The sequence below is a fragment of the Myotis yumanensis genome, unplaced genomic scaffold, assembly GCF_028538775.1.
Source record: "Myotis yumanensis isolate MYYU_CA2020_CCGP unplaced genomic scaffold, mMyoYum1.0.hap1 SCAF_6, whole genome shotgun sequence".
NCBI classification, from domain to species: domain Eukaryota; kingdom Metazoa; phylum Chordata; class Mammalia; order Chiroptera; family Vespertilionidae; genus Myotis; species Myotis yumanensis.
This window is the reverse complement of record NW_027223757.1, coordinates 23,439,235-23,466,606: the sequence shown is the minus strand read 5'-3', so window position 1 is coordinate 23,466,606 and position 27,372 is coordinate 23,439,235. Positions and strand designations below refer to the sequence as shown.

The 27,372-nt window shown below is 37.5% G+C and overlaps 1 protein-coding gene and 1 pseudogene across 1 annotated transcript in view; both read left to right on the top strand.

The window, feature by feature from the left end:
• AHI1 (Abelson helper integration site 1) overlaps positions 1-27,372 on the top strand; it is a 168,118-nt gene that overhangs the window by 98,397 nt on the left and 42,349 nt on the right.
• On the top strand, positions 3,116-26,946 carry LOC139012776 (rho-related GTP-binding protein RhoQ pseudogene; annotated as a pseudogene).

Here is a 27,372-nt window from a genome sequence, read left to right as displayed (position 1 = left end):
TCCCTTCCACTCTCTAAAATCAATAAAAACATATTAAAAAATACTTTATATGTTTGATAAAGTAATGTAAATATATATGGAAATTGATTTACACCCTTTTTAAAATGAATGTTATTTTGTGCACTAGCATCATTTAGAGTGAATGATTTGTAATAGTGGAATTATGCTTCCATTTTATTATACATTACTAGGCTTTATTATTATCAAAGTAAAATCCTTTGTTTTATCCCTCTTATATTACTACCAGCCAACAAAAGGCATTTAACAATTATAGTATCATTTACTATATTAAAAATAATTATAGAAGATAATATAGAAGGGACATGATTAAAATTAGTATCTGAGTATATTTATATGAAATATATATCAATTGGTAGTTCCCACTAGACAGATTTATAAGATGATATAGACTAGAGTATATCTTTCTCTTCTCAAAGCATAATCTTATTTCTTGTCCTTTCTATTCAATACAACTCTTCATTTCCTGCTACTAAAAATATGTTTTTAAGAAAATGAAGATAATATTTTACTATATTTGAATTTTGTTGATAATTATATTTTTCTCCAGGGAAAATTGACCCCATTTTTTATTTGTAATAAATCCATATGATTAATTCAACATGTTTGTGACTTACTACGTGGTGCTCCAGAAAGGACTAGTGTTTGAGGAATTAATCAGTGTAATCATAAAAAATACTTGACTATAGAGTATATTCCAGTTATCTTTAGTAGTAGTAACATTATGTAAATTTTATTATTTAATATTTTAAATTAAAGATAACAATTTGGAAAACAAGTTATTTTAATATATTTGAATCATTGGATTATTTTTAATACTTTTGAAATTTATGTTATTCATGTAGGCATTCCTGTGGCACTGGTGTTTACATTTCTGGCTTTTTTTGTATATTCTGGAACTCAGAGGACAGCCAGCAGGTTTTTTTTTGTCTTAACCTGTGGGCCGATTATAGATGCCTATGTTAATTAAATGATAAAATAAAAGAACTGAATCCTTATGAACTCATGAGAAATAATAATATCAACTTTTTAAGTAGTTATCTCAAAATAACTCCAGTGAATTAGGAAAAAAAATTATATATATATATATATATATATATATATATATATATATATCCTATACAATAAAAGGCCAGCCACCATAAGCATACCCACTGGAACAACCAGAGACCAGAACCACCACAGCCCCTCGCTGGGCTGGCCCCGCCCCTAAGCAAGTGGTTAGGGGCGATCAGGCAGGCAGGCAGAGCGGTTAGGAGTGATCAGGCAGGCAGACCAGCGGTTAGGGGTGATCAGGTAGACAGGCAAATGGTTAGGGGTGATCAGGTAGGCAGGCCAGTGTTTAGGGGCGATCAGGCAGGCAGACGGCTCCTCGCAGGGCTGGTCTCGCCCCCCAGCAAGCAGTTAGGGGTGATCAGGTAGACAGGCAAGTGGTTAGGGGTGATCAGGTAGGCAGGCCAGCATTTACGGGTGATCGGGTAGGCAGACGGCCCCTCGCAGGTCTGGCCCTGCCCCCAAGCAAGCGGTTAGGGGTGATCAGGTAGACAGGCAAGTGGTAAGGGGTGATCAGGTAGGCAGGCCAGCATTTACGGGCGATCAGGTAGGCAGACGGCTCCTCGCAGGGCTGGTCTCGCCCCCCTGCAAGCAGTTAGGGGTGATCAGGTTGGCAGGCAAGTGGTTAGGAGTGATCAGGTAGGCAGGCGAGTGGTTAGGGGCAATCAGGTAGGCAGATGGCCCCTCGAAGGGCTGGCCCTGCCCCCCAGCAAAGAAAGAGGGAGACCCAGGCCACCAGTGGTGACTCTGTGGCAGGTGTGCCACCAGCCAGCGATCTCCCAGCAGAGGGAGGCCCAGATCAACCAAGCCATCTCACCCCATGCCTGTTGCCTGCAGAGGGAGGCCACCAGTGGCGGGGTTGGGGGGGAGCAGCGCTGCACAGATGGCAAGCAGTGGCAGCGGCAGTTTTGGGGCCAGCTGCCTGTAGCTGGGGGAAGGAAAGCCCTGATAGGCCCTGATCTCAGGCCAGGCCTAGGGACCCTACCCAAGGGGTCCCGGATTGTGAGAGGGTGCAGGTCGGGCTGAGGGACCCCCTCGAGTGCACAAATTTTCGTGCACTGGGCCTCTAGTATGTATATAAAAGCCGGAGGGACCAAACGACCGGTCAGCTGGTCACTATGACATACACTGACCATCAGGGGGCGGATGCTCAATGCAGGGGTTGCCCCTGGTGGTCAGTGCACTCCCGCAGCCAGCCAACCTCCCACAGCCCCTCCCACCAGCCGGCCCAATCAGGACTAGGCAAGACGCCCCCCATCGGCCCCTGATTGCCGGCAAGGCCGAGGGACCCCACCAGTGTAGGAATTTGTGCACCAGGCCTCAAGTAGCTAATAATAATAGTTCAGGTACTGTTGGTCTTTTGACTATGTTTTTCTAGTTGGATTATTAAGTGGTAGTTCCTATTATATTAATAACATTTCTACTCTGTGCAATCAATAAGTTTTAATATACTTGGTTTATACAGGCACTCCCCATACATTCAGTTCTCCAGGTTTTGACTTGAGTCAAGCTTCCTTTTTGTGTTTTTTAAAGCTCTTCTCCTCTCTCATTGCTGCAAACTAAGCATATTCTACTTCCCCTCTTCCCCAGGGTCCCCCTGCTTACTGACAGTTAACTTTGTCCCTTTCTCCATAACCTCTAAATAGGATCACAAGTGTGTTCATAACCCAATGTCCTGGAAAGTAAAGTCTCACTTTCACAGAAAATATAATTTTACCTAATTTCAGCCCTTTGGACCTCTTATTTTCATGAAAAGGATTAAGATGAGAAAATATTTAGAGATAGAAGAGATAGGAAAAAGACTATCTAAAAATTTAAGGTGGGTTATTTGTAAGTTCAAACTTTGTACTAGTACTATATTAGCCTAAAAAGGAGAGGTATTCCTGGAGTCTGAGAAAAAATATAGAAAAGGAGTATGGTAGGATATCAGTATGGTTGAGTCTGGGGCCCTGAGTGATTTCTTAACCCTGTACTTAACCAGCAATTTCCAGCTTATTTCTCTACACATTATCACCCCCACTTCCCTGTTGCTCCAAGTACCACCATGAGTGCCTTGGGTCTAGGAGAGTGTGAGATGCTAGCTACAAGTACGCATCAGGTGAGGGAAATGAGACTTTCTCAAGCCTCTATAACAGGGAAAGATGCGTATCTCGACATTCTAAGTTGTAATGAACTTTTCACTGAAAATATGGTTACAGCAAATTGTCTGATCCTATAGCACTGTAATGTGATATAGTGTTCTAAGAAAATATAGGTTATCCTGAGACAGAACCACCTCTGTGCCTTTGTTCTGTGTCCTCTCTCACTCTCTTTTTAATTTAATGTTTCAGTTTCTTTTCATTTATTATATGAACTTTAATATTTTTGTGTGGAATTTTTTTTCTTTCTGACATAAATAATACCATATCTTTTTTTGAGATGCCTTTGATAGAAAGTAAAATAAATATCTCCACATGGCATTGCCTCGGCCATCAAAAACAAGTAAACCTTTCTTCTTTACTAGCCACAGTCACTACTCTTTTTTTTTCATTCTGCAATCTTAATGTTCTAGTTCAGATTTGATGTTTATATGTGTGGCTTCCTTTTCCCTGACTTTTGTCCTGAATGGTATTCACGCAAACATTTTAGTACTACAGGAAAAGCAAATAAAACATTAGTCAATCATAATATTCGATTATATGAAAATAATTAGAACATGCCACTTTAAGAACTAGTTGTGCACCTGCTTATAGCCTACAGCAAATTAAGGATAATATCAGACAGATTAATCAGAGGACATTGTCTGAACCCGAAAGGTGATATAAAAGTTAGTTAATAGTTAAGTCGATACAGGCTTGAGTCCCATATTTACCTTAAATGAAGGACTTATTTGCAAATCAAAGAGAAATAGTAACTAGCATCAGGAAGTCTTCTCTCACATGCTTGGTCTTTTCTTATTTGAGATGATTACATGAGGAATATAGTTAAAACATACCTGCCCTTTAATTTTCAACCATATGCACAGCAATTCCCATAGCTTTTCATATTGTCTGGTGGAATTAAAATATGGTAAGCCATGCTGAATATATAAATAACTATTTGTGATTTGAGGATAATTTTTGAATGTCTTCCAATGAAAACATGTGATAAAATTCAAATAGCATCAGTGTAGCCTGTTGTAATAAGTCACTGATTTTTGTAAAGCTTCTTTAATTCCAAACCTGTAATACTAAATAATATTACTCTTTCTTGTTTTATTCAGTGGTTACACAACCCCCATTTAATGAGAACAATTTTTCTTTTAAAAAGTGGATTTTTTTGGGCAGTTTATAAAACTACAGCTTGCATTTTCACAGAAGCCTTCACATTTACCACAACAGGTTGAAACAAAATCCAGGCTGTCTCCTGGAACACTTTTGCCATTCATCTAAGTATTTAATTGTTAGGAATTAAGATATCCTAGCTTGACTGGAAATTTAAATATTGATTCATTATTCTTTTTCATTATAAGACCAATCTATTAGCAAGCTATTCATTCATTCTGCACTTACTAGTACACTTCTTCTAAATCTTCTAAGGGTTTGATAGATAAATTTTTGTCATGTAATTTTTCATCAATAATAAACTTTAACGTTTTAGAGTGTTTTACTGTTCTGAAAATTTATCTGAGGTATTTGTGATGTTGCTTGCCCTTAACACTAAACGTTATTCATAAATGTACTTATCTGAATTCTGTAAATTTAATTTTATTCTGAGATTCTTCAATTTTTATGATATCTGTAGCTATTCTACCACATTTTGATTTGTTGTTAAGTTGTTATTGTTTAGCGCTCTCTCTAGGTTTACAAATTGCCCCATATTGCATTCTTACACATTAGTACAATATACTTTATGCATGTATGCATGCAAAATATATCTTCCACATTTTAACATAATATTTGGGGCAGCTTGTTTATGGATAAATGCATGAGTTCAAATAAAATGTTTTTGATCCCAAGGAAGCACTTATTTTCTCCAATTTATAGCATTTTCCAGGAATTCATAGTATGTGAGTTGGGGTAAATGTATCCCTATAAAACTCATAAAATGAAACAAGGCCAATCTCTTCCTGTAGGTAATTGCAGGGTGGAGAGGGAACTGATAAACTATAAGTTTTTATGGCTTAAGCCATAAAAGAATCTGTTTTCACTTATCAATAAAGTAGCAATTCAAAGCAGTTCTCTTGAAATTCAAATATAAATGCAAAATAGATTCTCCTTTAAGACCACTCTAAGTTGTCCGTAATATAACATTTTTCTTAAGTATCTGCACAGTGGTTTTTTTATCCAGACATTGTAAATTATGAAATTTATGTTGATTTTTCCCATTGACACACTCCACTGACATTTATGTATTTCAAAGACTTTTCACCTTAATTCTCTTTTGACTATTCTAAATTTTTCCACCTAGCAAACTTTTAAAATGCTGAAAATCTTAGATTACTTGAAGACTGTAACATAACAGTGCATAATCTGATTTTATTTTCTAAATTACCAGTAAACATTAAGTATGTGCATAGGATAGTATAGCATCAAGCACCAGGTAGGTATGAGAGTGGTATGGCAAAAGTGGAAATACAAAAAATGTAAAACATGCTTTGTGTCTCTGAGTAGCTCTTGGTCTCATTAATAAACTTTTCGCCCAGACACACTGGCTGGGCAAAAAGTATAAAGTATTCTTAAATTTAAAAAAAACATTCCATTTATAACATTAATATAAATAAGTACCTGTAAAAATGATACAGATCTTATTTTCCTATATCTTGGCAAAAATTAGTAAATTTTCTTCATTAATTAGAAAAGTTAGCTGTAAACAGTAAAATCCCAATATATGAAATGGATAAAAGTTCAGAGCAATATGAAGCAGATGCCAGTCACCAAGGCAGCTTGTGCTCAAGTAAAGGAATGTGGGTTAGGCCTTGAGTGTTACCAGAATTCCCAGGACTAGAGTGGTTTGATAAGGCTGTTGAGAGAAGGCTGTTTGGGAAGGTGCTACTGGATAATAAGGAAGGTTGGGATTTAAAAAGGAATAGGATATTCTAGACCAGAGTAACAGTGTGACCAAAGATCCATAGAAGGAAAATGCACACAATTGACAGATGGATAGACAGTTGAGTGAAGCAGAGTATTTAAGAACATGAGCTCTAGGAGATTAAAAAAGGTATTTTGGGCATGATTTATAAAGATAGCTAGACTTTAGATAAAGTCAATATAAGCAATTGTAAGGCAGTTGAGAATGAGAATATGACCAAGATGGTAACGTTGTTTTGTTATTTTATTTTTCTATTACAGTTTGCATTTAACACTATTTTGTATTAGTTTCAGATGAATAGCACAGCAAATAGACATTCATATACTTTACAAAGTGTTCCTTCTGATAATTCGAGTCCACCTGGCACCATAGGCAGTCATCACAACACTGTTGACTATATTCCCTATGCTTTCTTTACCTTATATCTCTGTAACAATTTTGGTTGCCACCAATTAGTACTTCTTAATTACTTCACCTTTTTTAACCCTGCCACCCAACAGCTCTCCCCTCTGGCATCCATCAGTCTGTTGTCTGTATCTATAAGTCTGTTTCTATTTTGTTTGTTCATTTGTTTATTTTCTTTAGATTCTGCATATAAGTGAAATCATATAGTATTTGTTTTTCTGTGTCTGGCTTATTTCACTTAGTGTAATACCCTCTAGGTCCATTCATGCTGTTGCAAATTGTAAGATTTCATTCTTCTTTATGGTCAAGTAATATTCCATTGTATATACAGTGGGGCCTTGACTTACAAGTTTAATTCGTTCCGTGACGAAGCTCGTAACTCAAATTACTTGTATGTCAAATCAACAGTGAACGAGTGAGACACATGATGCTGGGCTGATATTGTGGTGTTCACTGTGACGTTCGCTGCGCCAACTAGCGGTGGGGTATCTGAAGCTGGCTCGTAACCCGAATTTTAGCTCGCAACTCAAAGCAAAAAATCGGCCGAGAGACAGCTCGTATCTCGAAAAATTTGTTAGTCGGGATACTCGTAAGTCAAGGCCCCACTGTATATGTAAGGTGGTAATATTTTTATTTTTTTTAATATATATATTTTTTACTGTTGATAGTATTACAGATGTCTCCCATTCCCCCCCACACGCACACTTTATCTCCCTCTGCCCAGCCCCTGCCCAGCCCCTCAGGTCTTCACCACCCTACTGCCCATGCCCATGGGCTATGCATATAAATATATAAGTTCTTTGGCTTATCTTTTCTCATCCCCTATCTTCACATTGAGGTATGTCAGTCTGTTCCATGCCCCCATGCTTCGGGTCTTGTTTTGTTGGTCAATTCATTTTGTTTATTAGATTCCACAAATAAGTGAGATCGTGTGATATTTGTCTTTCTCAGATTGGCTTATTTCACTTAGCATAATATTCTCCGATTCCATCCATGCTGTCCCAAAGGGTGAGAGATACTTCCTTTTTACAGCTGCATGGTTTTCCATTGTGTAAATGTCCCACAGCTTTTTTATCTATTCATCTAGTGATGGGCACTTGGACTGTTTCCAAATCTTAGCTATTGTAAATAATGCTGCTATGAACAGAGGGGTGTATAAATTCTTCCTGATTGGTGTTTTGGGGTTTTTAGGATATATTCCAGAAGTGGGATCGCTGGGTCAAACGGAAGTTCCATTTTTAATTTTTTGAGGAAACGCCATACTGTTTTCCATAGTGGCTGCACCAATCTGCATTTCTACCAACAGTTAACTAGTGTTCCCTTTTCTTTGTATCCTTTCCAGCACTTGTTGTTTGTTGATTTTTAGATGTTAGCCATTCTGGCAGGTATGAAGTGATATCTTATTTTGGTTTAAATTTGCATTTCTCTGATGATTAGTGACTTTGAACATTTTTTCATATGCCTCTTGGCAATTTGTATGCCCTCTTTGGAGAGTGTCTATTTAGGTCCTCTGCCCATTTTTTAATTGGATTTTTTGTCTTCTTTTTGTTGAGTTGTATAAGTACTTTATATATTTTGGATATTAACCCCTTATCAGATGTATCATTGGCAAGTATGTTCTCCCACACAGTAGGTTTCCTTTTCATTTTGATGATGGTTTCTTTTGCTGTTCAGAAACTTTTTATTTTCACCTAGTCCCATTTGTTTATTTTTTCCTTTGTTTCTCTTGCCCTAGGAGATGTATTGGCAAAAATTCTGCTACATGAGATGTCTGAGATTTTACTGCTAAGATTTTTATAGTTTCATGGCTTAAATTAAGTCTTTAATCCATTTTGAGTTTATTCTTGTTTATGGTGTAAGTTGGTGGTCTAGTTTCATCTTTTTCCATGTGTCTGTCCAGTTTTCCCAACACCATTTCTTAAAGAAACTGTCTTTACTCCATTGTATGTTCTTGTTTCCTTTGTCAAATATTAATTGACCATAATGGTATGGATCAATTTCTGGGATCTCTGTTCTGCTCCATTGGTCTATATGCCTGTTCTTGTGCCAGTACCAGGTTGTTTTGATTATAGTGGCTTTGTAGTATAGTTTGATATCTGGCATTGTGATCCCTCCAACTTTGTTCTTCTTTCTCAGGATTGCTGCAGATATTCAAGGTCTTTTATGGTCCATATAAATTTTTGAAGTATTTGTTCTAGTTCTGTGAAATATGCTGTTGGTATTTTAATAGGATTGCATTGAATCTATAGACTTCTTTGGGTATTATGGACATTTTAATGATGTTAATTCTTCCAATCCATGAATATGGTATACATTCCATTTGTTTGTATCTTCCTATATTTCTTTTTTTTTTAACTCAACATCCTGCTCTATTTAATACTGTCCAGCAGAAGAAAATAACTAATTTCCATTTTAAACAAACTCAAAAACAAAACAAACGGAAACAAAATCTCACCACGGCCCTTAAACAGAGAACATGAGCAGTTTGCTATAGCTGCCAGGCTTCAGTGTACGGGAGGGAGGGAGGACGGTCAGGAGGGGGCGCATGGGTACGGAAGGCACAAGACTGGGTCACATGCTCACCTTCAGGCAACATCTCCGTCCTGGGTGGGAAGCAGGTGGAGAGAGAAAACACCAACCCTTGTCCAGGATTTTGGAAGCTGAATCGCGGCTGTGAAGCCTGACCTGTCCGAAATCAAAGGCACGTGTGGAAATCCACTCCCAGCAAAGGGCGAGTCCTCGGGAAGCCGCTTGGCTTCTGGAGGGCCCCCTCTGAAATGTCAATGATTGAAAGACGCGAAGTCAACAGGGACTTTATTCTCTTGCTTCTCTCTTCACGGGGGCACTGCCCCTCGGAACGACCAGGTCAGCTCCTGGTCTGGGATCCTCCACCTCCTTGGTCCCTGTGGCATCGCCGGCAAGCTGGTGGTGTTTGCTCCAGTCTGGCCTGGGGGCCCAGTTGGGGATCCCCTCAGGCTTTCGGTCCAGCCCAGGTGGGAAACTGTACACAGAATGGCGGTCACCCATCAGCCCGAGAGCCGCCTTCGCTCCTGAACAAGACCCTCCTCCCTCCTGGGCTGTGCCTTGCGGTCTGGGAGTGGGGGCGCTTCTCAGTCCCCAACCCCTCAGGCAGGCACTGTCCACACTGTGGAAACCAAACGAAACGACTCCAGCTCGTGGAGGGGAACATGTGAAACACAACAAAAACCTCCCACAAGAGTATAACAGAAAAGCCCACCCACCCCCATCCCGTCCCCTGTGAGGTATCTTCCTCTATTTCTTTTTTCAATGTCCTATCGTTTTCCAAGTTCAGATCTTTTACCTCCTTGGTTAAGTTTATTCCTAGCTATCTTACTTTGTTGTTGTTGCAATGGTAAATGGGATATTGTTGTTGTTTTTTTGTTTCTCTTTATGAGAGTTTGTTATTAGTGTATAAAAATGCCATTGGTTTCTGGATGTAGATTTTGTATCCTGCTACATTTCTGAATTCATTTATTAAGTCTAGTAGTTTCCTGGTGGAGTCTTTAGGATTTTCTAGATGGATGGAGATGGGAAGAATGTGAGTTGTGAAGCTACTGTAATCCACATTTGATGTCTTACTAGTCTGACTAAGGAAAGGGCAATGGAAATAGAGGTATATTTGTGAGAAAGATTTAGAAATTAGAACTGATAATAGGGACTCAAAAGAAAAGTGGTAAAAGATTATTCCAAAACTACAAACAGACATAGGTTACTGAATGATGACTCCATTGACATTATTTTTGAAAACAGGAATGAAGGCTGATTTTTAGAGAATAATACATTCTACTTTCAAAGTTAAATTTCAGGTAACCAAAGGCCATGAACAAGTAGAAATGCCCAGCAGAGAACTGAGAATATAGGCTGGGATCTCAGAAAAGAGGATGAGTTTGAAGATATAAATTTATTATGCTTGATAAAGCCACACTCTATAGCTGCAGAAGGGAGACCCAATAGTCAGAAGGCTCAGGCCTCAGCTGTGGGAAGTCATTTGTTTATCATGGGTGGGAGCAAGCAAATTCTTCACAAGAGGTTTATCCAAAAGTCACATTCAGGAAGGAGGCTGATATCCATTCCTTAGAAAAAGCTGAGCCAGGAACTAATCTCTGCCTACTCACCTCTCAAATCCATTCTAGTTATTTATTTATTTATTTATTTAAAATATATTTTTTATTGATTTCAGAGAGGAAGGGAGAGGGAGAGGGAAAGAGAAACATCAATGATGAGAGAGAATCATTGACTGGCTGCCTCCTGCACGCCCCCTACTGGGGGTATTGAGCCCACAACCCTGGAATGTGCCCTTGGTCAGAATCCAACCAGGGACCCTTCAGTCTGCAGACCAACGCTCTATCCACTGAGCCAAACCAGCTAGGACCATTCTAGCTATTTATCCAAAACATGAATATTGTCATGCATTCAGGATCCTGTGGTGCACCCCATCTCCTACTTGTTGAAAAGTAAGCTATTTAGCATGTCATTTGAGCCCTTGTTCTACTTTCTAAACTAGCGATTCTCAACCTGGGGGTTGAACGACCCTTTCACAGGGGTCGCCTAAGACCATTGGAAGACACATATATAATTACATATTGTTTTTGTGATTAATCACTATGCTTTAATTATGTTCAATTTGTAACAATGAAAATACATCCTGCATATCAGATATTTGCATTACGATTCATAACAGTAGCAACATTACAGTTATGAAGTAGCAACGAAAATAATTTTATGGTTGGGGGTCACCATAACATGAGGAACTGTATTAAAGGGTCGCAGCATTAGGAAGGTTGAGAACGACTGTTCTAAACTTATTTCCATCTCTTTCTCAATACTCATTCTGTGAACTCTGAGCTACTTGCAGTGCCCTGGGTGTATCACACTGAGCCGTAATATTAGAAAAGGGGTTAAGAATACTGAGTGCAGAGCCAAATCACTGGGCTTCAAGTCCTGGTTTGGCAACTTTTGCTGCATGTGACTTTGTGCTTCAGTTTCCTCAACTGTAAGTGGGGATAGTAATTCCTACCTCAAGGATTGTTGCAAGGGATGAGTTTAAGACATATTGCACCCCACTCAGTATATTTCTGTGTACTAGATATTATTACATATTTAATCATAAGAGATCACCATATAATAAGGACAAGAACATAGCCCAAGCCTGAGAAGATTTTTTTTAGGTCAAGAACCAAAGGGAGGACCCCAAGGTCCCAAATAGGTCAGGGAACAAGGGAATCTGATGAAGATTGCCACAACGGCCTGCCTGTGTCTTGACCAACCTTATTTCTTTCTCTTTATTTATTTTGTAAAGTTTGTTTTATTATGCACTTATTTATTGCATATTCTGACTCTTGCCTGGAATCAATGTAGAAGTTCAATTACACCAGGATAATAGGCATAAACTAGGACTATCGTGGGCAGTCCTACATGTGATCACCTTATTCCTGAATTCAATAAGTCATAGCAGCCAGATTGATCTTTTTAAAATGTAATTTAAAATGGGTTTTCCTCCTGCTTAACATTCTTCAGTAATTTCTCTCTACATTTAGAATATAACCCAAACCCTTTACTAGGAACCTATAGGGCCTTCATGATCTGATCTCTGCCTACTTCTTCAGTATCACCTTATGATACTCTCTGCTAAGTTTCTTGAACATCAAGCTGTTACCTACTCACCCGTAGACCTGTGAACATTTGGTCTCTCTGCCAGGAATATACCCACCCTTTTGCATAAAAGGCTATGTGTGTGTGTGTGTGTGTGTGTGTGTGTGTGTGTGTGTGTATGTGTTACGTGCTGTTGAGTTGGTTCCGACTCCTGATGACCCTGTGACTGAGCAATGTCCACAGTGTCCTGTCCTCAACAGCCCTGCTCAGCTCCTGTAGACTCATGCCTATGGCTTCTCTTATTAAGTCAATCCATTTCATATTGGGTTTCCTTTTTCCTGCGGACTTCTATTTTTCCAGCGTTATTGTCTTTTGCAAAGAACCCCACCTTCTCATTGATGTACCCAAAGTAGGATAGCTTTAGTTTTGTCATTTTTCCCTCCAGACATGTTTCAAGCTTAATTTGCTACAGAACGCACCTGTCCATCTTTCTGATGGTCCAGGGTACTCATAGAGCTCTTCTCTAATGCCATACTTAAAATGGATCAATTTTTTCCCTGTCAGCCTTCTTCATTTATGAATAGTAATTGTATGAGGGTGTGGATCATCTTTGCCTTGGCCTGTAATGACACATTTTTGGTCTTCGTGATCCTTCCTAATTCCTTTTCTTTAGATCTCAGTAAATGTCTCCCCTAGTAAGATATGTACTCAATCAAGAGGGATTTTGCATGCTCCTGTCCAGCACTCTACAATGCATTGCACATATTATTACTAGCCATTCTTATATTCCCAGTATTTGTAATGACCCTGAATAAGCTAATCATCCAATCTAATAAAAGAGAAACATGCAAATTGACTGCACCTCTGCTACACCCCAAGCCACGCCCACCAGCCAATCAGAGCAACTATATGCAAATTAACACAACCAAGATGGCAGCTGGCAGCCACGGAGCTGGGGCAAGCAGGAGGCTTGGTTGCCCTGGTGATGGAGGAAGCCAAGCTTCCCGCCTGCCCTGGCTGGCTGTGGCCTCCGCTCAAGGCAACAAAGTTTCAATTATGGAAGCTAAATAAATCCCAGATACCTGCTTCCAGCCAGCTTCCACTGGGAGCTTAGGTGGCTGGGGGCCGTGGCCAGCCTGCAAACAGCCATCAGCCCCTCACCCAGGATGGCCACACCCTCATGGGGTGAGGATCCCCACTGGGGGGCTTGGCCAGCCTGCAAACAGCCATCAGCCCCTCACCCAGACTGGCCAGGTACACCAGCAGTACCCCCCACCCTGAAGGGGGTGTGGCCAGCCTGGAAACGGCCCTCAGCCCCTTACCCAGGCTGGCCACACCCTCATGGGGTGAGGGTCCCCCTGGGGGGCTTGGCCAGCCTGCAAACAGCCATCAGCCCCTCACCCAGGCTGGCCAGGCACCCCAGCGGGGACCCCCACCCTGAAGGGGCTGTGGCCAGCCTGGAAACAGCCATCAGCCACTCACCCAGGCTGGCCAGGCACTTCAGTGGGGATCCCCACCCTGAGGGGGGTGTGAAAAGTCTGAAAACAGCCCTCAGCCCCTCAACCCAGGCTGGCCAGGCACCCAAGCGGGACCCCCACCCTGATCCAGGACACCCTTCAGGGCAAACCAGCTGGCCCCCACCCATGCACCAAGCCTCTATCCTATATAATAAAAAGGTAATATGCAAATTGACCCTAACAGCAAAACGACTGGGAATGACTGGTCACTATGACACACACTGACCACCAGGGGACAGACGCTCAATGCAGGAGCTGCCCCCTGGTGGTCAGTGCGCTCCCACAGGGGGAGCTCTGCCCAGCCACAAGCCAGGCTGACAGCTGCCAGTACAGCGGTGGTGGTGGGAGCCTCTCCCGCCCCCTCAGCAGCGCTAAGGATGTCCGACTGTAGCTTAGACCTGCTCCCCGCTGGCAAGTGGACATCCCCCAAGGGCTCCCAGGCTGCCAGAGGGTTGTCTGACTGCCAGCTTAGGCTCAATCCCCCAGTGAACGGGCCTAAGCCAGCAGGTGGTCATCCCCCGAGGGGTCCCAGACTGCGAGAAGGCACAGGCTGGGCTGAGGGATCCCCCGAGTGCACAAATTTTTGTGCACCGGGCCTCTAGTAATAATATAAAATTGTTATTTAATTTATTAATGTTTTTTTTTTGAAGATTAATGGTATACATGTATTGAATACTTACTATGTTACCAATATATCTGTATCTCTGCTTTCATTTCATTTGCATAACTCTTAGGTAGGTATTATTATTTCTAAAGTGGAGAGGCTTGCCTAGGATCACATAGTTAGTAAACACAGGATCAGGAGTTCTTTTTCTTTTTTAGTTAACATGCTACCTGAGAGCCTCTGGAGTTCTTGATATTTGCCTCAGACCTTTTCCAAAGACTACATTACCTACTAATAATAAGATATTGTTAGAAGAGTTTTGAGGCATTTCTAATCTCTACACATTTTCAGTCATTCAGTTTCAACATATGAGAAAGATGTGTCAACAGTTACTAAAGAAAAAGTCCCTTTACTTGTGGATTCATCCTTTCCTGAAAAACAAAAACTAGTTCTACCTTAAAACACTGTTTTTATTATTTACTTGGGTTTTGTACTTTACAACAAATGATTAGTATCTTAGCTTACTCTTTTTCCAGAACATTTCATTTTTTTCTTCCATAAATGCAGCACTTAAGAGGTTTGAGAGTATCTATATCATATCTATTCACTTATCTTAATCTGTGTTGATTTTCTTACTTTGTTCATATTCTTTGAAAAATGGGCATCCAGAACTGAGGTTAATATTCTAAGTGTGATATGAAAAATGTAATATTATCATTGATTCCTATAATCTGGATACTGTGTCTGATATTAAACTTTGACCTACCGTAACTCCTTGATGTTTTAAAGATGTGTTATCAAGGCATATCTTCCCACTCTTTATAAATTTATGCCTCAGTATGCTCATCTCCAAAATGGAGATAATAATAATATCTGCTTTTTAGTGTTGTTCTGTTGTTTCAGGTACATGTCTAACACTAACAGTAATCTCTCAGCTAATATTATTGAACCCTAAGTGCACAGTTGTCCATTTCTCCTTGTTGAGTTTCATCAATTTATTTATTTTTTTAATCTATCTATCTATCTATATATTAATATTATTGATTTCACAGAGTTAGGAAGAGGGAGAAAGAGATAGAAACATCAATGATGAGAGAGAACCATTGATCAGCTGCCTCCTGCATGCCTCACACTGGAAATCAAGTCGCAACTTGGGCATATGCCCTAACCGGGAATAGAACGATGCTCATAGGTCGATGCTCAACCACTGAGCCATGCCAGCTGGGCTCATCAGTTTATTTTTGACTCATTATACAGCCAGTAAAAATTCTTTTGAATCCTGTTTTGTTTTGTTTGGCTTTTTTTTTTTTATAGTCGTGATAATAGCTCTCTTCTAAACTCCGTAACATTGACGAATTTAATAATGCCCCTTATTAATTATCTTTATTCAGAATGTTAGAAAAATATTAAACACTAAACCAAAAAACAGTAAAAATTTTCTTACCTGTGGGTATTTTAAGTTTTTATTTATGTCATTTTGTTTGGGGAGTATTATTATTTAAAAGCTACTACAGTGTTGCATGGCATTGTATTTATCAAAGCATTTACTTGCATAGTTTTTAAAATATGATTTGATTATTTGAAATTTTTCTGCAATCAATATTAAATTTGACCCCTTTAAGGAAGCATTAATACACCCCATAGAAGAAACTAAAATTTGAGTAGCTCATGCCATAAAATGAAGAAAACGATCATTTAGAAAAGAAAGAATTTAACCTTCATCATCCATTTTGGGAGAAATTTAATCAAAAGTTATTAAACTGGTGCTCTGTTTTTCCTGCGTAGTTGAACATCTACCAACTGCCACTACTAATGCTCCGTAGGTTCTTTTTCTGCCCTGATAAATGTGTATGAGTTCACTCAGCTTCTCCTTTCTGTGATACCCCTGATTCTACCATCATCTCAGTGTCCCCAGAGATCAGACTTTGGCAGAGATAGCAGCACAGCAGTCAATAACACAGACACCTTTTGGTATAACCACACAACTGGGTCACAGGTTAGTATGATGCATAAAGATTGGGAGAAAGTCCTAAAGGAAATGAAACTTTTTGTTCTGTTTTTAATGAAACTTCATAAAGTTTTCTTGTCATCATATCTCTGCCTCGCAATATCTTATGGCAACATGAACAGACTTTTCTGAGGGCACGTTTTTGATTCAGAGCAATGCCAAAACTAGAAATAAATTTTTTTCAGAAATGGAATTAAATGTTATTAGATCCACATTTTGTTTGGAAAATATGGACATCTTTATAGTGATGGGTGTTTTCCTAGTACATAAATAGTTTACTACAAAGCACCATTTCTATATGATGACACAAAGAACTTTAGGAATTGACTAATAATAATTATATGTAACATTTATTGGGCACTTACTTCGTACCAGGCACTGTGCAAAGTGTTTTATGTAGGTTATCTCACTTGAGTGTCATAATTCTTAAGATAAAAGTGTTATCATCATTTCCCAGTAGGGAAACTGAAACACAAAAGGTCTTTAAGGGTCTCCTTAGAAACATTCAAATTGAATGTGTTAATGCATTATAGTAGACGAGTCAACAATATTAACTCTCTAAAAGCAGAATCAGTTTATGTGAATAAACCACTAAGTTGTAATGCCACTCGGTGGAACAAAGAAGATTCTGTGGAAATTGGGAGTAGTTCAGGTAATATTGACAGCAGTTAACACTTATAAAAACAATTTCTAGTTTTAAAAGCTCTGCTACATACTGTATATTATCTCATCTGCTCTTTATATCATCGCTGTAACTTGTATGGGGCTAGGCAGGGATGGTAATGAAGGGTGTAGATAACAGAGCACTCCTGGAAAGGCTGACCAGAATGACAGATGAAAAGGGTCATGAAGGTCTTAATTTGAGAAGGGACATCACCCAATGCAGCAGATTCTCCCTCCTCCCCCCTCTTAATAGATCTGCCATGGAAGTTATCTAAGAAAGCCAGTTTCAAAAAATTTTCTTAGAAAATATCCCATTCACCCACCAAGAAATTTTAATCAGATATGCTTTGAGGTTAGTGGATAAAGTCTTAGTAGCTATCCTAGGAGTAATGGCACTTCAATTCTAATACCTGTGAGGTGAGTAAAAGACATGAGTAGCAGAGAGTAATCTGGATGTGAGAAGGGGATTTGGGGGTTTGGTGGGAAGAAAGTGGCCCAGAAGCTGTGGTTTTTCTAGTGCACTGGCAGAGTCACCTGTGACCTTGAGAAAGGAAATTACAAACACCTGCTACACTTCAAACTACGCTACCCACATGCCACAGACAGCTGTTTGAAGAACAGGAGTGAAGGAATGAGAAGGTAATTTTGAGTATCACCCAAGAATGAGATGATTGGGCTTCTCACTTCTTCCTTGAAACCTACTTGTAAAGTTCATTGTATACCCTTCAGTTTCAGCTGACCCCTAAGTATGAATGACTCCTCAGTTGATGTTTCTAATTTTAATTATTCTTTCTTTTTTTGTATTAGAAAAAAATCTTTATAATAAGCACTTAGGCTGTTAACCATTTGGTAACCCAAAGAACCTAAACATGAGTACAGCTCATTAAAATTGCTGTCTTCCCCAGGAACTTCATTGTGCCTTTTCACTCTAATTTTCTGTCAGGGGCACTACCAGTAGCTTAGTTCTTACCAGCAAAACCATCGTGATATGTGAAGTATATCTGTTTCTCTTATATAGTGCTCTCTGATTGTGTTATATTTCCATTTCCATAGCCAGGATCAAGGCTCTCCTCTCTGACTTGGAGGAGAGATGGTCTCTTCTGTGTTCTTTATCCATTATAACCAACTTCACCTCTCATGGCTATAATTTCTATGATGTTCTTTTTTAAATAGTTTCATTTGGATATAATTCAACATGATATCACATTTACCCTTTTAAAGTCTACAATTCATTGGGTTTTAATATATTTACAGAGTTTTGCAATCATTACCACTCTAATGTAAAAACATATTCAATATAATCCCCAAAAGAAATTCCATACTCATTAGTAGTCACCCTCATTCCATTGCTTTCTCTCCTTAGCCTCTGGCAAATACTAAACTTCTTTCTGTCTATATGGACTAGCCTGTTCTGGATATTTTATATAAATGAAGTCATATCATTTATGACCTTTTGTTATCTGACTTCTTTCACTTAGCATAATGTTTTCAAAGTTCCTCCATGTTGTAGCACTCATCAAAATTTCATTCCTTTTTATGGCTGAATAAGATTCTATTATGTAGACATACCATTTTATTTATCCTTTAATCCAGTGGTTCTCAACCTTGGCTACACATTAGAATCACCTGGGAATCTTTTTAAAAATCCTGATTTCTGGGCCTCATCCTCCGGAAATTGTTTCTTTGTTACTAATGTTGTGGCCTCACCCCATAACAAAGAAACAGAATTTCCGGAGGATGAGGCCCAGAAATCAGGATTTTAAAAAGATTTCCAGGTGATTCTAATGTGCAGCCAAGGTTGAGAACCACTGCTTTAATCCATTGATGAGATTTGAGTTGCTTTCATTTTTAGGTGTTATGAATAATGCTATATAGACATTCACATATAGGTTTTTACGTGGACATGTTTTCAGTTCCCTTGGGTAAATATTTAGTACTGGAATTGCTATGTCATGTTACATGTATGTTTAACATTTTGAAGAACTGTCAAAATGTCCTCTGAAGTGGCTCTGGACCATTTTACAATCCCACCAGCCAAATATGAGGGTTTCAGTTTCTCCACAGCCTCATCAGCATTTGTTATTGTCTTCGTTATTACTATAGTCATCCTAGTGGGAAGGGAGTGTTAATCTGGTGATTTGGATTTGTATTTCCTTAGTTAGTAATGATGTGAGCATCTTTGGAATTGCTATTTGTATATCTTCTTTGGAGAATCTATTCAAATCCTTTGCCCATTTTCTAATTTGGCAAATTATTATATTTTACTATGTAATTACAAATGTTAGATATATTTTTAAATATCTGTTATATATTTGTTGGATTCAGAGTTTATATCAAATGTAGAAGTAAATTTTTGTTTTTAAAAATGTAATTAAAGTGAGTAGATCTATTACGATGGAAATAAATGAAATAGCAAATAGAAACAGATTAGAGAAAATTGATTAAACCAAAAATTGGATTATTGAAAGATCAAGAAAATTAACAAACCCTTAGCTAGACTGACCCAATGAAGGGAAATAGGTAACACTCAAATTAATAAAATCAGGAATGATTAAGGAGATACCACTTCTGACCTTAGAAAAATAAAAAGGATGATAAAGGAGTGCTGTTATCAACTGCATGCTAACAAGTTAAATAGCCTATCCGTGGTCAGCAAACTTTGGCTCGCCAGCCACATGCGGCTCTTTGGCCCCTTGAGTGTGGCTCTTCCTAAGTCTTAGGAGTACCCTAATTAAGTTAATAACAGTGTACCTACCTATATAGTTTAAGTTTAAAAAATTTGGCTCTCAAAAGAAATTTCAATCGTTGTACTGTTGATATTTGGCTCTGTTGACTAATGAGTTTCCCGACCACTGGCCTAGATGATAGGGACAAATTCATAAAAAGACCTAACTTAAAACATACTGAAGAAGAAAAAAAGAAATCTGAATAGACTTGTAAGAGTAAAGTGATTGAAGTAGCAATCCAAAACCTTCCCACAAAGAAGATCCCAGGACATAATGCATCATTGGTGAATTGCACCAAATGTTTTAAAGAAGAAAAACATCAGTCTTTTACAAACTCTTCCAGAATTTAAAAGATAAATGAACATTTTCCAATTCCTTTTATGAATCAGTATTACTGTGATCCCAAAACTGGACCAGAACACTGCAGACCAAAATCTCTTATGAATACTCATATAAAACATCAGTAAAATACTAGTTAACATAATCTACAACATGTAAAAAAGATTATACACCATGACCAAATAGGATTTGTCCCAGGAATGACGGGAAGATTTAATATATGAAAATTGGTCAGTGTAATAGGCAGTGTTAATAGCATTAAGCACAAAAACTCACACAATAATTTCAACAGATATAGGGAAAGCATTTAATAAGATCCACCATCCTTTGTATAGCCTTTATCAGATTTAGGAAGTTCCTTTGTATTCTTGCTTTGTTGAGTGTGTTTATTGGGAAAGGATGTTGGCTTCTGTCATTTTTTCTTCATTCTTTTCTCTCTGTGTTCCTTAGACTGGATAATCTCAATTTGCTTATCCTAAAACTTCACTAATTCTTTCCTCTGCCATTTCAGAACTACTGTTGAGCTAGCCACTCTGTTGAATATTGTACTTTTGACCTACATAATTTATATATTTTTTAATAATTTCTATCTTTCTGTTGATATTTTCTATTTGCTAAGGTAGTCTCATACTTCCTCTTAATTTTTTAGTCATGATTTCCTTTAGGTCTTTTAACATATAAAATTTTTGTCTAATAAATTCAATATCTGGGCTTTCTTAGGGACAATTTTTATTGACTTCTTTAATTCCCGTGTAGGGTCATACTTTACTGTTGTTGTTTTTTTATGTCTTGTAAATTTTTGTTGCTAACTGGACATTTGAGATAATATAATGTGGCAAACCTTGAAATCAGATTCTCTACCCCCACGCTTCCATAGTTTGTCACTTTTGTTGTTACTCTTACTACTAATTTAGTTAGTGAATTTCCTGGGGTAATTCTGTATAAAGTCTATATTTTTTTGTGTTGTGCAACCACTGGAGTGTCCACTTAGTTAGTTTAGTGATCAGCTAATGACTGGACAGAGATTTCCTTAAGTGCCTGGAACCACATCCTGCAACCTTTTGCAAGGGGCTCTGTGTGGGTGTTGGGACTTGTTTTCAGTGCTTCAGTTGGCAGTTTCTAACTCTGCCTTACAAAGATTTCACGCACTGCTAACGCAGACTGTCAAGGTCAGCCAGAGGTGAAGGTTTAGACTTTAGAGCCTTCTCTCATCTTCCTGAGCACACACACAGTCCTGCACATGCATGTGTCCCTTTAGATTTCCAGGAGTGTCTTGGAGCTTTTCAGAGTACACTATATACATGTCATTTTCCTTTTAATATTTTGGTCATCCCCTCATTTGTCCTAACTTGTATCACCACCTAAGTTGCAACTATTTTTGACAAATGCCCTAGGGATGTGGCTGTTCACACAGCTGGCTCTGAGTCACATCAATTTAAGACAAGTCCTGAGAATGGAGCTGTTGCCACTAGGTCATATAGTGTACTTCTCTGGAGATGGGCACTCTGAACCTGTTCTGCCCTCTCCTGTGACTGCTAGCCTGCTGGTTTTCAGAGTTACCATAGTTGTGAGTCTGTTGGTTTCGAAGGCTACCATGGAACTGTCAAGAGGGTAATGAGAATAGGACAAGTTTAACTCCACAGAGCTTGCTGTGTTTATCAAAATTTAACTGTTTTTCTTGAATTGCTCCTTGGATTGTTACAAACCTTTGGCTAATTGTCAGAGTTATTAGAAAGTTTATTTTGACCAGTGTTCTTCCATTTTTCTTTTCTATTCTTTTCTTTCTTTCTTTCTTACTTTCTTTTTTTTTTTTTTTTGAGGAAACTCCACACTGTTTTCCATAGTGGCTGTACCAGTCTGCATCCCCACCAGCAGTGTACCAGAGTTCCTTTTTCTCTGCTTCCTCGCCATTTGTGTGTCCTCTTTGGAGAAGTGTTTATTTAGATCCTTTGCCCATTTTTTAATTGGATTGTTTGTCTTCCTTTTGTTGAATTGTATGAGTTCCTTATATATTTTGAAATTATCCCCTTATCAAATGTATCATTGGCCAATATGTTCTCCCATTCATTGAATTCTCTTTTCATTTTGTTGATGGCTTCTTTTGTTGTGCAGAAGCTTTTTATTTTTATGCAGTCCATTTGTTTATATTTTTCCTTCATTTCTCTTGACCTAGGCATTGTATCAGTGAAAATTTTGCTATGTGAAAGGTCTGATACGTTGTCTACATTTTCTTCAAGGAATTTTATGGTTTCATGACTTATATTTAAATATTTTATCCATTTTGAGTTTATTCTTGTGTATGGTGTAAGTTGGTGGTTTAGTTTCATTTTTTTTTGCATGTACCTGTCCAATTTTCCCAACACCATTTGTTGAAGAGACTGTCCTTACTCCATTGCCTCCTTTGTCAAATATTAATTGAGCATAATGGCTTGGGTCGATTTCTGGAGTCTCTGTTCTGTTCCATTGATCTATATGCCTCTACTTGTGCCAGTACTGGGCTATTTTGATTACAGTGGCTTTGTAGTATAGATTGATATCTAGTATTATGATCCTTCCAGCTTTGTTCTTTTTTCTCTAGATTACTGTGGCTATTTTGGGTCTTTTTTGATTCCATATAAATTTTTGAAGTATTTTTTCTAGTTCTGTGAAATATGTTGTTGGTATTTTAATAGGGATTGCATTGTATCTACAGATTGTTTTAGGTAGTATGGACATAATAACCGTAGATGTACATGATGCTGAGAAAAACACAAACTAAGATTTATGTTTGTTTTAGAACTAGTGATTTTAAAACCTTGGTTGAATAAAATATCAAAATGAGATGTTTTTAAACAAAATATTTTATAAAACAAAGAAAATAATTCTAAAGGTATTAATTTATGCTAAACTTCAAGAATAAGTATTTTAAGCATATAATATTTGAAACAATATATTTTTCATAATTATATCCTTTAGGTCAAAAACTGTATTCTTCATGTCTTTATTTCCCCTACTATTTTTTGTGAAGTGCCATATGTGTAGCACACACTGAAGATATTTATTATAGGAATGAGATGTTAATTTGTTTTTAGAAATTGTTTATAATTTTAATTAATTCTGTTAATACACTTAAAAATGTCACTAGGAGTGCTCTTTCAGGAAATCTTGAAAGTGCCATTAACCATCAAAAGGAGATTTAATTTTATTCTCAAAAGACTTATCTCCAGACCTCATGTTATTTTTAAGTAATAAGTCTGTTATCTCTATTATGTATATATTTAAGCACAGAGAAATAGACCCATACCTCAATCTAAAAGAGAACATGGAAATTGTAACTTATTTAGACATTTTTTAGTTCCTATAAATACCTATTCAAGTTTAGAAAGGGCTTTTCTAAAGTAGTTCTGTAGCAATACCATAGGTCTCTCTTTGAAGATCCTTCCATAACTTACATATCTATCTATATATATATGTTTATTTTTGTTTTTAATATATATGTATTCATATGTTTATATCCTTAACCAACTTTAATTAACAATATTTGTATTTTAATATTTACAAATTTGTATGTATGCATATATTTTTAAAGTTTTTACTACCTCTCACAGCACTTGGGGCTATGGAAAGGACCTGGACAGGAAAGTAGCATCTATAGGTAAATAAACCAAGTAATAAATGCAGTAGGGTAAATGTGCATATACATATATATATATATATATATGTGTGTGTGTATATATATATATTTCATTGATTATAAGGGATATATTTCTCTGCACAATCTCTATAAATCATTGTTTTAAACTATGAAGTATAAAATTTATAACTACTAAAGCTGAGTATCTACAAATTATGAATAATGTTATTTGCAAATACTTGAATTCACTTTTGTTTATAAATTATTTTAATATTCAATATTAGTGTGCACCCTGTTACTATTCATTGTCAACTTAAAAGTAGAAAAACAACCCAGCCAGAGTGGTTCAGTTGGTTGAGCATTGTCCTGTGTACCGCACATACTTGGAAGGCAACCAGTCCATGTTTCTCTCTCACATTGATGTTTTTCTCTCTCTAAAATCAATAACAACATATTTTTTTAAGTAGAGAAACCAAAGAGTAATTACTACAAATATTTAAAGTATCGCTTTTTTTAAAAGGGCCTCCAGACCAAAAACAATGAAACATCCAATAAAATGGGAGCTCCCTGAGGGCAGAGATTTTTTTGTCTGTATTGTTCACTACTATCTTCTCAGCCTGTAAGAGTAGCTGAGATACCATAGATACCTAATAATTATTGCTGGATAAACATTTAATTTTTAAATTTTGCTTGTTTTTCTATTTTAAAAATTTTGCTAATCCTTAAGAGGTTATAGGGAAACCTAAGAAATGATTACTATGACTCCTGGTTGCAGTTTGACATGACCTCATTGAAAAAATGACAAAGTCGATGCTAAATTACTCAAATTGAGAGCAGGTCAGCATTTCCGTGAGACAAGAGGGAAACTAAGAAAGGCAAGTGAAACTAATAGGAAAGGAGGAATGGGTTTACTCTTAAGTTTTGCCAGTAACAATTTGTTACAAGATTTGGCTTTATATTTTAAATTGTTTCTTACCCATTCAGTTGCATTACTTAATATATGCAAAAAATAGTGTACATGTTTTATAAAATATGTTGAAGTAAAGTATTAACTAAACTTTAGGTATCAGATTCACCTGGAAAGCTTGTTACAACTCAGACTATATGATTTCAGTTTGTCTGGGATGGGACCCAAGAATTTGCATTTCTAACAAGTTTCCAGGTAATGTGTCACTTGTGGTCTGGAAACCTCACTTTAATGTAAACCAATGATCAAAATCCTCTGTTTACTAACCCTCCCAATAAAGAAAATTAAAGTACACTATCGTTTTTCTTTGTTAATAACAACAACAACAACAACAAATATATAGCCTAGTCCAGGGGTCCTCAAACTTTTTAAACAGGGGGCCAGTTCACTGTCCCTCAGACCGTTGGAGAGCCGGACTATAGTTTAAAAAAAAACTATGAACAAATTCCTATGCACACTGCACATATCTTATTTTGAAGTAAAAAAACAAAACGGGAACAAATACAATATTTGTATTTGCATGTGGCCCGCGGGCCGTAGTTTGAGGACCCCTGGTCTAGTCTATAAAGATCTGCATCATTGTCTTGGTTTTTTTAAGGAAATAAGCAATAAAAAGATACACAGTAGAGCCATCGCGAAGCACTGATAACTCACTATAACATCATATGTGAATTGTGATTTCTGTAAGAAAAGCTGTAATTGATATTAATCACCATATAAAATGAGCAGCTTATTTGTGAACTCCAAAGGTCAGGCCATTCCTATTTGTCAAAGAAGAAAGAAGGGTTTCCACATGGTGAATTATGCTTTGTCCTTACTGTTTTAATTAGTGCTACAGGTTTTCCTATGTAGTGTTGCAGCAATCAAACTAGCATTTCTGATTCATGTATGATTACAGATAACACAGCACACTATTATCCACCATGTTAAAATGTTGAATTTCCTCTAAAATTTATGAATGCTGTTCTTTTGGGATAGTTATTAGAGTACTTGGTATGATCTAATTTTTACCCAATTACCATATGCTTCACTCCCCTTAGTATACAGACATTCAGTCTGAGTGTTCTGTGATATACTTTAGTTTTGGAGGCCCAGACAGAACTGGAAACTCACTGTCTTGATTCCTAGTTTGGTATTCTTTCCATTAACCTTGGTATTTACTTTACCAAAAGGTATTTGGAATCAGATATTTTCAAATATTTGTTTGATGAAGTGTTTAAGGCATTATACAGTAGGATAGGAACAAATAGTTTCTCTGGTACAGAGACAATAAACTGTGCAATTATTTACTTTCTTTATCTCTATTGTCTTAATCTATTATTATTCAGATAAGATCAACTAAAAATTACAGGACCTTGGTTTCTTTTTTATAAATATGTGTAGGGTCGTCATACATAGTATTCATAGAAATAATCATAAGAGACTATATATATTTCTATCATATGATGCTAGAAATAGGGCTGTATGTTTCTTTATTCCTTTGGCGAAATAAAATATAGTCCCAGCGTCACTAATTGAGGAGTAATTGGGATATTTAATAATGTTCTTCTGTACAACTCAGGATTTATTGTTAAATTTGTTTTTCTAGTAATTTTTTTATTTGCTCTATTTTTCTATTTTAATAGTAAAGACCAAATATTCCTTTATTGACATTATTGATAAATAAGACTTTCTTGAAGCTCATTTTATTTCACTTGTTAAATAATTACTGAGGGGCAAGGGGTAGGCATAGCTGGTGCGGGAGCTGGGACCATGCCTGGAGACCATGCCCAGAAGCTGTCCAGTAGCAGCATGTCTCATTGCCATGCGCAGTGATCCTCTAGCTACTCATGAGCTATGCCAATGATGCCTTCCCAGGGGGGTAAGTGCCCACCTTCTTCCACTGCTACACAGCCAGCATCACCATTAGGAGTCAAGCAGTACCTCCTGGGACTCTGGGTCACCGCCGGACAAGAAAATTATGATCACACAGGAAGACTGTAATCATCTGAGATCTTTATCTCATCTAGTGACTGATGTCTTCCTTATATGCTTCTCTGTGGTCAGGCTAGCCTCATTTCTCAATGTAAAAGGAGTAGGTATCAGAATTTAAGGAATATGTACCAAATATACTCTTTTATTAATAGCAACTCAGATTGATCTCTGAGGTGACCCTGAAACTTTAGCAAGACTGAATGATATGAAAGAAAAACTTACATGTGTGGAACAAGAACAGAAACATTTCCAAGATAGGAGCATGCTGTTTTGTGCTTTAACCCAGAAGGGACTGAAGACTGTATTTGGTGATGCTATCAAAACCATTTTAACTCTCAAGAAATACACAGGGGAAAAAATAGGACCAAGATGTAGAAATGGTTGTTTGATTGTGTGAGAAACATCATTATTGGGCAAAGAAATTGTCTACTTCTCTGGGCTAGCATACAAAATGCTACAAGTTATACCCAGACCTTTTATAAATAATGAAGTAATTTAAAACTTGAAGGGGAGGGGGGCGATGACTGTTCTCAGAATTCTATAGAATTCATTAAGAGTGTTTTCTAAATGTCCAAGAAGCAGCAAACAGAATCTGAAGCCACAATCTATTATAAATACTTTATCTCAACCAGAAGGTACACGATCTCTCAAGGGTTTCATAGTTTAAAAAAACTCCAATCACATCATGTTCTATCTATGTAACAAACCATGCTGTAAATGGAACTGGCTGGCTTGACCATACACATTTCTGCATAGTCTTTATGTAATCTGCACAAAGAAATATCTTCTCCTTTTGCTCCAATTAATTGTTTTTATATGTAAG